The sequence below is a fragment of the Lagenorhynchus albirostris genome, chromosome 3 (genome assembly GCF_949774975.1).
Source record: "Lagenorhynchus albirostris chromosome 3, mLagAlb1.1, whole genome shotgun sequence".
NCBI classification, from domain to species: domain Eukaryota; kingdom Metazoa; phylum Chordata; class Mammalia; order Artiodactyla; family Delphinidae; genus Lagenorhynchus; species Lagenorhynchus albirostris.
This window is the reverse complement of record NC_083097.1, coordinates 23,034,489-23,048,224: the sequence shown is the minus strand read 5'-3', so window position 1 is coordinate 23,048,224 and position 13,736 is coordinate 23,034,489. Positions and strand designations below refer to the sequence as shown.

The 13,736-nt window shown below is 36.8% G+C and overlaps 2 pseudogenes; both read left to right on the top strand.

Moving 5' to 3' along the window:
* The first annotated feature begins 951 nt into the window (after nt 1-951).
* Nucleotides 952-2,037, top strand: LOC132518278 (T-box transcription factor T-like; annotated as a pseudogene).
* A 3,036-nt stretch (nt 2,038-5,073) lies between these two features.
* On the top strand, nt 5,074-12,835 carry LOC132518277 (casein kinase II subunit beta-like; annotated as a pseudogene).
* Nucleotides 12,836-13,736: the final 901 nt, after the last annotated feature.

Below are 13,736 nucleotides of genomic sequence, written 5' to 3'. Positions count from 1 at the left end.
GAAATGGATTGATGTCTCTTGTTAATACATATTTTGTTCATCATATGCTGGGTAGGAGCTACATATTAGTATATATCCTCAAAATTTTATTGCATTTAACACACCAGAAGGGACATTATACAACTAATAAGAAGTGAAGTCCATGTTAAGTTATTTGATCAAATATGTTTCATGAAAACTGCCTAAGAACATCAAAGCAATTAGTCAAACCCAAAATTCAATCTTAGTTAACATTCATATTCAAAGATTTGAATTCAAAAGTAAGTTCAGAGACCAAATATTATATTTTGATTTGTTCTGAAGTGGCCATCTGCCCATATGAAAAAGCTACTGCAACAGTTTGGCAGGAGTTTAAAGAACCGAAATAACTACTCTGTGCAGGTCAGGTTCACAGGCATCTGGGTGTTGACTTGGAAAGCACAAAAAGTAATAATCACAGCATGTGGTACTTTACCGAGTAGCCAGCCAAAAGTGTCTGTCTAAATAGTCAAAAATTTTAGCTGTCATAAGAATCCTTTGAGGAAACTTTATAAATACCTATCAAATTTCAAATATCAGAGGCCAACATTTTTAAAAACACCATAAAGATCTAATAAAATGTTATAGAAAAGTTATAATAATCCTGAGGTACCCATAATTTATATCCTGGCACATTTAAAAATGTTCCTTTTGTTTAAAAATGGCCTTCAAAGTTATCAATAGTTTTATTTGTATATTTTATAAATATTTGTGTGCTAGTCAATAGTTTGATTTTTAATTGTTTAAAGCAAATCCAATGCCACAAAGAACTACTTTAGTCATGCCTTGCAGAAGTTCAAGGGGAATATCCTCTATCTTCACCCCTCTGCCCCTCCCCTACCTTCAAGTCTTCTCCTCACAGGTCTCTGCCTGGGAACTGAGGACTTTTGCTGCTCCTTTTCTTGGAAGAGTGGCTGTTGAAAGGAATTAAATATGGCTCTTGGGTAAGTAAGTCTTGGTTGGAGGGCCATGAAGAAGGGTCAGCAAGAGGACAATCTCCCTTGGTGTCCAGAACTTGTAGAATAGCCTGCAATAGAGTGGACCACCAGCCGAGCTCCTTGAAGTGAGAGCTACAGGCTGGCAGGGAGAAGGGTGACCCAGTGTCAACCAAGAAAAGTTAGATATGGCTGCACTTCAGAGAGCTCACCAACCAGGTGATGGTCACCAATAACAGCAGGAGGATGTTCCCAGGGTTGAAGTTGAGTATGTCTGGCCGGGACCCGAACACCATGTGTTGTTTCATCTTGGATTTTGTGACGGAGAGCAACCACTTCTGGAAGTGTGTGAACAGAGAGTGGGTGCCTGGGGGGTCAGTCCAAGCCATATCTGCATATTGAACTCCTTACATAAATAAAAACTCTAAATTCATATAGTATGAGTTGAGGGTCTACAGGAGATGACTACCAGCCACGGCATTCTCAAGACTCAATGCATATCTGTCAAGGCTTACCAGAAAGAGATTACAGCTCTTAAAACTAAATACAACTAATTTGCAAGGGCTTGCTATGATGCAAAAAGAAGCAGGGATCACAAAGATAAGATGGAAGAACCCAGAGACAAACAGCAACCTGTGTATTACTAATGGAAGTAGCTTATCCCTGGACTCAGTTCCTTCTATCTGCTGTCAACCCCCATCTTCAGTTTGGAGGTCCTGTCTCACTTTTCTCCACCCATGGCTGTGAAAAATGCTCTATGCTGAGGAACCACAGTTCACTCATCCCTGTCCCTGTCCTCAAAGCTGTGCCTAGGACCCCTCCCGACTTGGACAAGGTCATACTTAGCCCATACACTCATTGGAAAAATTCTCCAACCTATTCTGACAATTCATTTGCAAGTTGTCCATGATCTGATCCCATGAACTTAGCCCAGCCTCAGCATGTGTGTACATACTATCATGTTACTCCTGAGCATAACAGGACTGCATCAGTACCCCAACCTGTGGTCAGCTAGCAGAGAACCTTCACACCAGGGTCTCAGACAGCATAGCTACCTAATGGGCTGGGAGTCCATTCCCAGTGAACACTATCTTACCCAAGTAATCTCAGATCCCTTCTCCTCAGGATTCTCACTCTATAAGAACCATGTCATGGCCACAGATATTCCTGACAGCCAATATCACACCTTGGCCTCATAACCTCATGGATATCTCTGTCACCACCTTCCATGTAAACCAAAGCCTTTCCTTAAAATATACACTATTTTTTTTTATGTCTACCAGTTTTACTCAGGATTTGATCTAGGTACAAAATGACAGTCTCATAGGTCAAGAAAGAAAAAAAAATCTTATTAACTTCACTTTAAAATATGAAAAGGAATATATGTTCTGTTGTTCATCAAAAAAATAAACCCACCCATCATCTGCAACACAAGTGTAGTCCTATGTTGTGTTTATATGCTACAGATGAATTTAAGCATGGAAACAAAACTCAGTTGGACTATTAAATCACCATTTCTTGATCATAATAAAATTTTGTTTGCTAAGATCCAGAAACTTATTTTTTTGTGTCTCTTACAGAATATAGAAGATTTGACACACTAGAATTAATAAACTCAACTCGTCTTATTTAGTGAAATAAAAAGCATACTTTCAATTGCATTCCTTGTTGCTTCAGAGTAGTTTTCAGGTCCCTTTTGTGACAGCTATCATACTTATAGTTAAGCTGTTAGGGACAAAATAATAAATTCATAGTTGAGGACAACAGACTTTAATTGAAATGGAAATTTCACTGTTCTGCCCAATAGAATGTGTTTATTTTGAGCATATGTAATTGCCTCTTGTATTGTTAAACCTACAATGGCAATATTTTTCTTCTGAAAAAAATAGCCAAAGACAATCAGCAAAACATTTTCTGCAAAATAAAGGCAATATGCAAAAAAAAAAAAAAAAGAAACAACAACAACAAAAAACTAAATACAGTTCTAAAAAGATCTACCGAGAGGATTCAGTACTAGAAATTAGTGACAAACATAATCCACTAAAATTTTCAAAATTTGCATAGCTCAAATTCTCATCTTTTGCTAACTTACTGTGCATCTAGAAATATTTATTTTGGAAAATATTGAGCAAACTTCTTTTGCCCAGAATGAAAAACTTTAAAGTTTAAGATGGATTACACAAAAGAACACATGCTTTTCTTTTCAAAGGAGAGTGATTTTTTTTTTTTTTTTTTTTTTTTTTTTTTGGTGGTACACAGGCCTCTCAATGTTGCGGCTTCTCCCGTTGTGGAGCAGAGGCAGGACATGCAGGCTCAGCAGCCATGGCTCACGGGCCTAGCCACTCCACGGCATGTGGGATCTTCCCAGACCATGGCACGAACCCATGTCCCCTGCATCGGCAGGTGGACTCTCAACCACTGTGCCACCAGGGAAGCCCTAAAGGAAAGTGATTTTAAGAGCTTATAATTACTTAGTAAAGGTTTTCTGAAGATCAAATTCTTTTTAAGTGCCCCTTTTTTGGTAATCTCTACATTAATTGGAAGCATGTAAAATTGTTCTAAATTAATGATAAAAAAATCAACTTCATGTTTTTTTAACTGGCTCTTTAAGTTTTATATTAACAAATTGTAGTTCAGGATATACCTTAAAATATTCTGATAAAGTATCCAGATTAAATTCATCCAAAGAAGAGATAATGCATTTCTACATTTGTTTGTGATAATTGGAGCAAAGACTGTATTAAACTAAATAATGATACTTTGACAGTGTAAAGATGCAAATGTACATGAAAGTAATATTTTTTCAATGGTGAGAAGATGTATTTTATACTAGACCTGACTTAAGGCTTTTGCACAGGATATTTCTTTGTCTGGAAATGGCTTTCCCCACATAATCACCTGGCTTACTCCTTCAATTTCATTCCTCACAGAGGCCACACCTGACCACTCCACATCAACTGCCCCAATGTACTATGAAAACTCTTGGTCTGTTAGATATTTTTCATAACATGAATTTTTATGTCCTTTGTTTATTCTTTTATTTTCCAAATTTTTTATTGATTGACTCCCTTGCCCCTGCCAGAATTCAAGTTCCTCAAGTGCAAGAACTCAAGTTTTTCTTGCTAGTTGATCAGTCCCCAAGACCTAGAATCATTTTTGGAAAATAGGAGCCCAGTACATATGTGTCAAAAAAACACTCAATGACCTAGGAGGAATTTCAGGAAAACTTTTGTTGTCATAATCACATAAAAATACATAATGTCTATAAAACAGCAACAACTAATTAGATGGGAAGAACAGGCTGGAATGAAAAAGGAATAATGAGTCAAAAATGGGTTTAGGTGAGATTAAAAAATACTGCTAAGAAAGTAAAAAACAAAATCTAAAAGTTACAGCCACACTAGAGGCCCTAAGACAACAAGAAACATTAATATGATTATAAATGTCACAGCAATAATCCTTTTTTTGGTTAAATTCCTGAATCAAAAGCAAAGTATAAAGTCTGAGTTTTAAAGATGAGATAACTACATGTACACAGAGAGACATAAATTACCCAAATATTTGACAAAAATGTTACAAAAAAATTATATACAAAAAATATTTAAAAAGTGATGAAGAATGAAAGAAATGTCAATTGATATTTACAAATATACCAGTGTAAATTAGGGATATGAGTAGTCTGAAACCATTGAGTGCCAGAAGGTAAAAGAGAAGTTAATAAGAAATCAATGATAGTATGAAAAAGGAAAAAAATTCAACAAAACAAGAAGATAATAGAAAAAGGAAATTGAGGTCATTTAACTACTAAACTGTAAGCTGTTCTTTCTATGTAACTATGTTCTCACTCTATCCACTTTCTGTCTCCTATTTTTCCAACATACTTTGGACATTTTAAAATAAATTGCAACACACTTGAAAACAGATAAATTATAAGGGTTTACATCACATTTTCTTACCACAATGTTATAAAACTAGTAACTATAACAAAATATTTTGAAGTTAAAACACACATTTCTGAAAGTTTGTGTAAATAGGAAAATAAAAGCTGATTTTTTAGATTTCTTATAAATATCAAAGTAAATTATGTACCTCAAAACTCAAGCTCAGGGGAGGAGTCAAGATGACGGTGTGGGAACATGCAGAGTTAGCTTCTCCCCACAACTAGGGTACCTGCCAGCCACTGGTAGGGGACTCTGACCCCCAAGGAGACAGGAGGAAACCCAGAGTGAACCAGTAGGATGTAGGCAGACCAATAGGGGAGAAGTGGAGCCCAGACAGGATTGGCATCCCTTGGGCCAGGGAGCTTGCTGAGTTCCCAAGCCAATTCCCCCTCCCCCCAAAGCCCCATCCAGGCCACATGGGTCCTGGGGACATAGGAGGGAGGCTGGGGAGATCAGGAGTGACAGGCAGGAGGGGTCATCCAGGAGGATCAGGAGAAGAGCAGAGGGTGATCACCCTACTCACTCGGGCACAGGGAGCCTGCTGAGCTCCCAGGCTGCTCCCCTGCCCTCCAAGGCCCCCTTTTCCCCCTACCGTATTGGTCCTGGGGACATAGGAGAGAGGCCTGGGAGATCAGAGAGGCAGGCAGGAGGGGCCCTCCCAGACCCCAGACCAGAGGAGCAGGAGAAGAGAGGAGGGCATTTGCTCTGCCCCTGCTGGGCTCCCAGGTGAGGTCTCCTACCCTCTGAGACCAGGGGTGGGTGGCACGCCTGGGTCCCTACTGTTCCTTGAGTATAAGCCCCACCCCCCACAGCCCTCAGGACCTTTTCCAGCCTTGTGGGTCCTGAGCATTGGCCCCATGCACCACCCAAACCTCACCCTTGCTTAGACCTCGCTCTCCACAGCTAAGGCCTTCCCTCCCCCACTTTTTTTTTCCTTTTCCCTCCTCCTCTTTTTTACTGTAGGGTACTGATGTACATTCCAGTTGTTGATTCATATATATTTTTATTTTTACATTCTTTCTAATAAATCTGTTAGTTTCCTAGTCTAATTTTATTTTTACTTTGTTACTGTTCTTTTTTCTTCTTCTTCTTCTTTTTGCTGCCCCACATGGCTTGCGGGATCTTGATTCATGACCTCGGAGTCAGGCGGAAACTCTTGCAATGGGAGCTCCGAGTCTGAACCACTGGACTAACAGAGAACCTCAGACTCCAGGGAATATTCTTCAGAGTGAGGTCTCCCAGAGGTCCTCATCTCAGCACAAAGACCATCTCTACTCAATAGCCTACAAACTCTAGTGTTGGAAGCCTCAGGCCAAACAACCAGTAAAACAGGAACACAATCTACTCATTAAAAAAAATAAAGAAAAAGTGAGATGGCAAAAAAATATGTCACAGTTGAAGGAGCAAGGTAAAAACCTACAAGACCAAGTAAATGAAAAAGAAATAGGCAATCTACCTGAAAAAGAATTCAGAGTAATGATAGCAAAGATGATTGAGAATCTCAGAAATAGAATGGAAGCATGGATTGAGAAAATACAAGAAATGTTTAACAAAGACCTAGAAGAACTAAAGAACAAACAAACAGAGATGAACAACCCAATAACTGAAATGAAAAATACACTAGAAGGAATCAGTAAAAGAATAGTGGAAACAGAAGAACGAAAAAGTGAGCTGGAAGGCAAAATGGTGGAAATAACTGCTGAGGAGAAAAAAAGAATGAAAAGAATTGAAGACAATATCAGAGACCACTGGGACAATACTAAATGCACCAACATTCAAATTATAGGCGTCCCAGAAGAAGAAGAGAAAAACAAATGGTCTGAGAAAATATTTGAAGAGATTATAGTGGAAAATTTCCTTAACATGGGAAAGGAAAGAATCACCCAAATCCGGGAAGCACAGAGAGTCCCAATACAGCATAAAACCTAGGAAAAATACACCAGTACACATATTCATCAAATTAACAAAAATTAAATGCAAAGAAAAATATTAAAAACAGCAAGAGAAAAACAAAAAAAAAATATACAAAGGAATCCCCGTAAGGTTATCAGCTGATTTTTCAGTGGAAACTCTGCAAGCCAGAAGGGAGTGGCAGGATATACTTAAAGTGATGAAAGAAAAAAACCTACAATCAAGATTACTGTACCCAGCAAGGATCTAATTCAGGTTTGATGGAGAAGTCAAAAGCTTTTCAGACAAACCAAAGCTAAGAGAATTCAGCAGCATGAAACCAGTTTACAACAAATACTAAAGAAACTTCCCTAAGCAGGAAACACAAAGAGAAGAAAAAGACCCACAAAACCAAACCAAAAACAATTAAGAAAATGGTAATAGGAACATACATATCGATAATAACCTTGAAAGTAAATAAACTAAATGCCGCAACCAAAGGACACAGACTGGCTGAATGGATACAAAAAAAGACCCATATATAAGCTGCCTACAAGAGACCCAATTCAGTCCTAGGGACACATACAGACTGAAAGTGAAGGGATGGAAATAGATATTCAATGCAAATGGAAATCAAAAGAAAGCTGGAGTAGCAATACTTGTATCAGATAAAATAGACTTTAAAATAAAGACTGTTACAAGAGGTAAGGAGGGACATTACATAGTAATCAAAGGATCAGTTCAAAAAGAAGATATAACAATTATAAATGTTTATGCACCCAACATACGAGCACTTCAATACATAAGGCAAATCCTAACAACCATGAAAGGAAAAATCAACAGTAACAAAATAATATTAGGGGACTTTAACACCTCACTTACACCAATGGATAGATTATCCAGACAGAAAATTAATAAGGAAACACAAACTTTAAATGACATAATAGACCAGATAGATCTAATTGATATTTATAGAACATTCCACCCAAAAGTGATGGAATACACTTTATTCTCAAGTGCTGATGGAACATTCTCCAGGATAGATCACATCTTGGGTCACAAATCAAGCCTCGGTAAATTTAAGAAAATTGAAACCTATTAAGCATTTTTTCTGACCATAACACTATGAGATTGGAAATCAATTACAGAAAAAACCTGTAAAAATCACAAAAAAACATGGAAGTTAAAGAGTCACTCCTAAATAACCAAGAGATCACTGAAGAAATCAAAGAAGAAATAGAAAATACATAGAAATAAATGACAATGAAAACACAATGACCCAAAACATATGCGGCACAGCAAAAGCACTTCTAAGAGGGAAGTTTACAGCAATTCAATCTCACCTCAAGAAACAAGAAAAATCCCACATAAACAATCTAATATTACTTTTAAGACAACTAAAGAAAGAAGAGCAAAGAAAACCCAAAGTCAGAGGAAGGAAAGAAATCATAAAGATCAGAGCAGAAATAAATGAAATAGAAATGAAGAAAACAATAGCAAAGATCAATAAAACTAAAAGCTGATTCTTTGAGAAGATAAACAAAATTGATAAACCCTTAGCCAAAATCATCAAGAAAAAGAGGAAGAGGACACAAATCAATAAAATTAGAAATGAAAAAGGAGAAATCATAACTGACACTGCAGAAATACAAAGGATTATAAGAGACTACTACAAACAACCATATGCCAATAAAATGGACAACCATGAAGAAATGGACAAATTCTTTGAAAGGTACAATTTTCCAAGACTGAACCAGGAAGAATTAGAAAATATGAACAGACCTATCACAAGTAATGAAATTGAAACCATAATTAAAAATCTTCCAACAAAAAAATGTCCAGGACCAGATGGCTTCTCAGGCAAATTCTATCAAACATTTAGAGAAGAGCAAACACCGATCCTTCTCAAACTCTTCCAAAAAATTGCCGAGGGAGAAACACTCCCAAATTCATTATACGAAGCCACCAACACCCTGATACCAAAACCAGCAAAAGGTATCACAAAAAATGAAAACTACAGGCCAATATCACTGATGAACAGAGATGTAAAAATCCTGAACAAAACACTAGCAAACAGAATCCAACAGCACATTAAAAGGATCACACACCATGATCAAGTGGGATTTATCCCAGGGATGCAAGGATTCTTCAATATATGTAAATCAATCAATGTGATACACCACATTAACAATTTAAGGAATAAAAACAATATGATCATTCAGTAGATGCAGAAAAAGCTTCTGACAAAATTCAATACCAATTTATTATAAAAACCCTCCAGAAAGTGGGCATAGAGGGAACCTACCTCAACATAATAAAGTCCATATATGAAAAACCCACAGCAAGCATCATACTCAATGGTGAAAAACTGAAAGCATTTCCACTAGGATCAAGAACAAGAGAAGGATGTCCACTCTCGCCACTCTTATTCAACATAGTTTTGGAAGTCCTAGCCATGGCAATCAGAGAAAAAGAAGAAATAAAAGGAATACAAATTGGAAAAATAAGGATTAAAACCATCACTATTTGCTGATGACATGATGCTATACATAGAAAATCCTAAAGATACCACCAGAAAACTCCTAGAACTAATCAAAGAGTTTGATAAAGTTGCAGGATACAAAATTAATGCACAGAAATCTCTGGCATTCCTACACACCAACAACAAAAAATCAGAAAGAGAAATTAAGGAAACACTCCCATTTACCATTGCAGCAAAAAGAATAAAATACCTAGGAATAAACCTGCCTAAGGAGGCAAAAGACTTGTTCTCAGAAAACTATAAAACACTGATGAAAGAAACCAAAGATGACGTAAAACAGATGGAGAAATATACCATGTTCTTGGATTGGAAGAATCAATATTGTGAAAATGACTATATAGCCTAAAGCAATCTACAGATTCAGTGTAATCCCTATCAAACTACCAATGGCATTCTTCACAGAATTGGAATAAAAAATCTTACAATTCATATGGAAACACAAAAGACCCCGAATAGCCAAAGCAATCTTGAAAAAGAAAAATGGAGTTGGAGGAATTAGGTTCCCCGACTTCAAACTATACCACAAAGATACAGTAATCAAGACAGTAAGGTACTGGCACAAAAACATATATAGATCAATGGTACAGGACAGAATGACCAGAGATAAATCCATACACATATGGACACCTGTTTTATGACAAAGGAGGCAAGAACATACAATGGAGAAAAGACAGCCTCTTCAATAAGTGGTGCTGGGAAAACTGGAGAACTACATGTAAAAGAATGAAATTAGAACACTACCTAACACCATACACAAAAATAAACTCCAAATGGATTAATGACTTAAATGTAAGACAAGACACTATAAAACTTTTGGAGGAAAACATAGGAAAAACACTCTTTGACATAAACCACAGGAAGAACTTTTTTGACCCACCTCCTAGAGTAACAGAAATAAAAACAAAAATAAACAAATGGGGCTTAATTAAACTTAAAAGCTTTTGCACGCAAAGGAAACCATAAACAAGACAAAAAGACAACCCTCCAAATGGGAGAAAATATTTGTAAATAAAACAACAGACAAAGGATTAATCTCCAAAATATACAGATAGCTCATGCAGCTCAATATCAAACAAACAATCCAGTTAAAAAATGGGCAGAAGACCTAAATAGACATTTCACCAAGGAAGATATACAGTTGGCCAAAAGGCACATGAAAAGATGCTCAACATCACTAATTATTAGAGAAATGCAAATCAAAAAATTTGCAGTCAGAATGGCCAGTCAGAATGGCCATTATCAAAAAATCTAGAAACAATAAATGCTGGAAAGGGTGTGGTGAAAAGGGAGCCCTCCTGCACTGTTGGTGGGAATGTAAATTGATCCAACCACTATGGAAAACAGTATGGAGGTTCCTTAAAAAACTAAAAAAAGAACTACCATATGACCTAGCAATCCCACTACTGGGCATATACCCTGAGAGAACCATAATTCAAAAAGAGACATGCACCCCAATGTTCATTGCAGCACTATTTACAATAGCCAGGACATGGAACCAACCTAAGTGTCCATCGACAGAGGAATGGATAAAGAAGATGTGACACATATATACAATGGAATATTACTCAGCCATAAAAAGAAACGAAATTGAGTTATTTGTAGTGAGGTGGGTGGACCTAGAGTCTGTCATACAGAGTGAAGTATGTCACCATATGTTAATGCATATATATGGAATCTAAAAAAAAAAAAGGTACTGATGAACCTAGTTGCAGGGCAGGAATAAAGAGGTAGACATAGAAAATGGACTTGATGACATGGGGTGGGAGGGGGAAGCTGGGGCAAAGTGAGAGTAGCATTGATGTACATACACTACCGAATGTAAAATAGTTGGCTGGTGGGAAGAAGCAGCATAGCACAGGGAGATCAGCTCGGTGCTTTGAGGTGACCTAGAGGGATGGGATAGGGAGGATGGGAGGGAGGCTTAAGAGGGAGGGGGTATGGGGACATGTGTATGCATACGGCTGATTTGCTTTGTTGTGCAACAGAAACTAACATGGTATTGTGAAGCAATTATACTCCAATAAAGATGTACTAAAAAAAATGGTATCAATAAAAGAAAAAGAACCTCAAGCATAAGGGCAGTTCGAAAAACTGCAGTATTTACAAAAGCTGAAGATACACAGTTCCAAAGATAATCAGCTCCACTCCTATATATATACCTAAACCCAACAGGAGTGCATTCATAAGTTCACTGAAAGGCATGCACTAGAATATTCATTATAGCATTATTTGTAAGCCCAAACTGGATGCTACCCACATAAGTATCCACTCATAGGAGAAGCCATAAAAATTATGGAATACTCACACAATGGGAATTGATCGTCTATAATGTGCATAATGCATAATTTATCAATACTAAGTACAAAAAAATACAGGACGAATCTCTGGTTTTAGAAGTCATGAGAACAGTTAACTGGAACAGTGTATACTGAGATGAGAATGTACTAGGTTATTGGTATTCTGTTTTTGATCTGAGTCTGACTAAGCAGGTATCTTCTGACATGTGAAATCAATCCATTGAGCTGAACTCTTTTGATGTGGTCACTAGTCTTACCGATACTATGTTAAATAAACACTTAAAAGTACATAGAAATTAAAAATATCATTCCCATGATATCTTTATTTATTAATTCATTAAAATAAGTAGAAACACATTTTAATCATGACATGCTTTGCAAAACAAAAGAAAAAAAAGACCCCTAACTTTCAAAGCCTTTTATGATCACTCAAGAAAGCAAAATTACAGAGACAAAGAAGCATCAGGAAATCAGTAAGGAAAAATAAATGACAAATTAAAAAAAAATGATTTAAACATCAGGAAGTGTTATTTATACTGGTTCTGTGGGCTCCATGACTATGAATTCTTCTGTGAAGTGGATGAAGACTCCATCCAGGACAAATTTAATCTCAGTCAACTCAATGAGCAGGTGCCTCACTGTAGACAAGCTCTAGACCTGATCTTGGACCTGGAGCCTGATGAAGAGCTGGAAGACAACCCCAACCAGAGAACCCTGATTAAGCAGTCAGCCAAGATGTTGTATGGGTTCACCCAGACCACCTATATCCTCACAAACCATGGCACCACCCAGATGTTGGAAAAGTACCAGCAGGGAGAGTTCGGCTACTGCCCCATGTGCATTGTGAGAACAAGCCAATGCTTTCCAATAGCCTTTCTGACACCCCAAGTGAGGCCCTGGTGAAGCTCTACTGCCCCAAGTGCATGGACAATTCCACACCTAAGACACCATCAAGACAGCACCACACAAAAGGCCCCTACTTGGGTACCAGTTTCCCTCACATTGCTCTTCATGGTGCACGCTGAATGCCAGCCCAAGCAGCCCACTAACCAGTTTATGTCCAAAGTGTACAGTTGCAAGATCCATCCACTGTCCTACCAGGTGCAGTTCCAAGCTGCCAGCAACTTTGAGTCTGTCAAGACCGTTCACTTATTCCCAACCCCACCTGTCACTCTGTCTTTGACAGTTCCAGTCCTCCCCTGCCACCTTTAAGGAAACCTCTATGGTTTATATTTTAAATTAGAAGAGTCATTATTTTGGTGTGAATATGAAATAAAGTAGAAAAAAGGCAAAAATAAGCATTTACTCAAAATTTATATAAACTCTTGCCGGATCTCTTCAGGAAAAATATTTTAGGGCTTGATGGCTCCTAATATAAATGTTGTTAAATCATAAGGTATTTTTAAAATAATTCTATGGTAATTTATTTAATTACTAAATAAAATTGATTATTTATATTAAGATACATTAGCATCATTGATTAATGTATGAGAAGAATACTGAATAGTACCATAATAATGAAGAAATTTTTTAAAAGATCTACAAAAACTACCATGTTGAAAGGTACAAGAATCACAGGTCTTTAGAGAGGAAATTTTCATATACCTAAAATCAACTAATTCTCATATTATTTAAATAGTTCTGGGCTATAAGTTGAAATAGACTTTGCTGTGTCAAACCACAGACTGACTCGCATTATTTTAAAAAAAGCAAATCTCAAATATCACTAGTAAATAGCAATTAAATCTTAAGAGAGAATATATTTTTATACTTGATAAAATCAATTCAATGTTTAATAAAATTCAAAGAAAGCATAAGTACCAACAGATATATCTAAACATGACAAGAATGTGTATCTCAATCCACCTATATTTCAAAATGTTCTGGAAATTAATTTAATAGATTTATGATTATAAATGTGAAAAGAAGCTAAAATTTATGTATTTGATCTAGCAACTACTATAATGTACTATAAAACCTTTTATTTTTCCCTTGGAATAGAGAGTCAAGTCAAAAATAATGAATAATCCAATGAAATCAGAGTGTATACAAAATTTATGAACATCAGTGGGGTGAGATTGGATGACACATTAAATTGAGAATTGGCTAATTA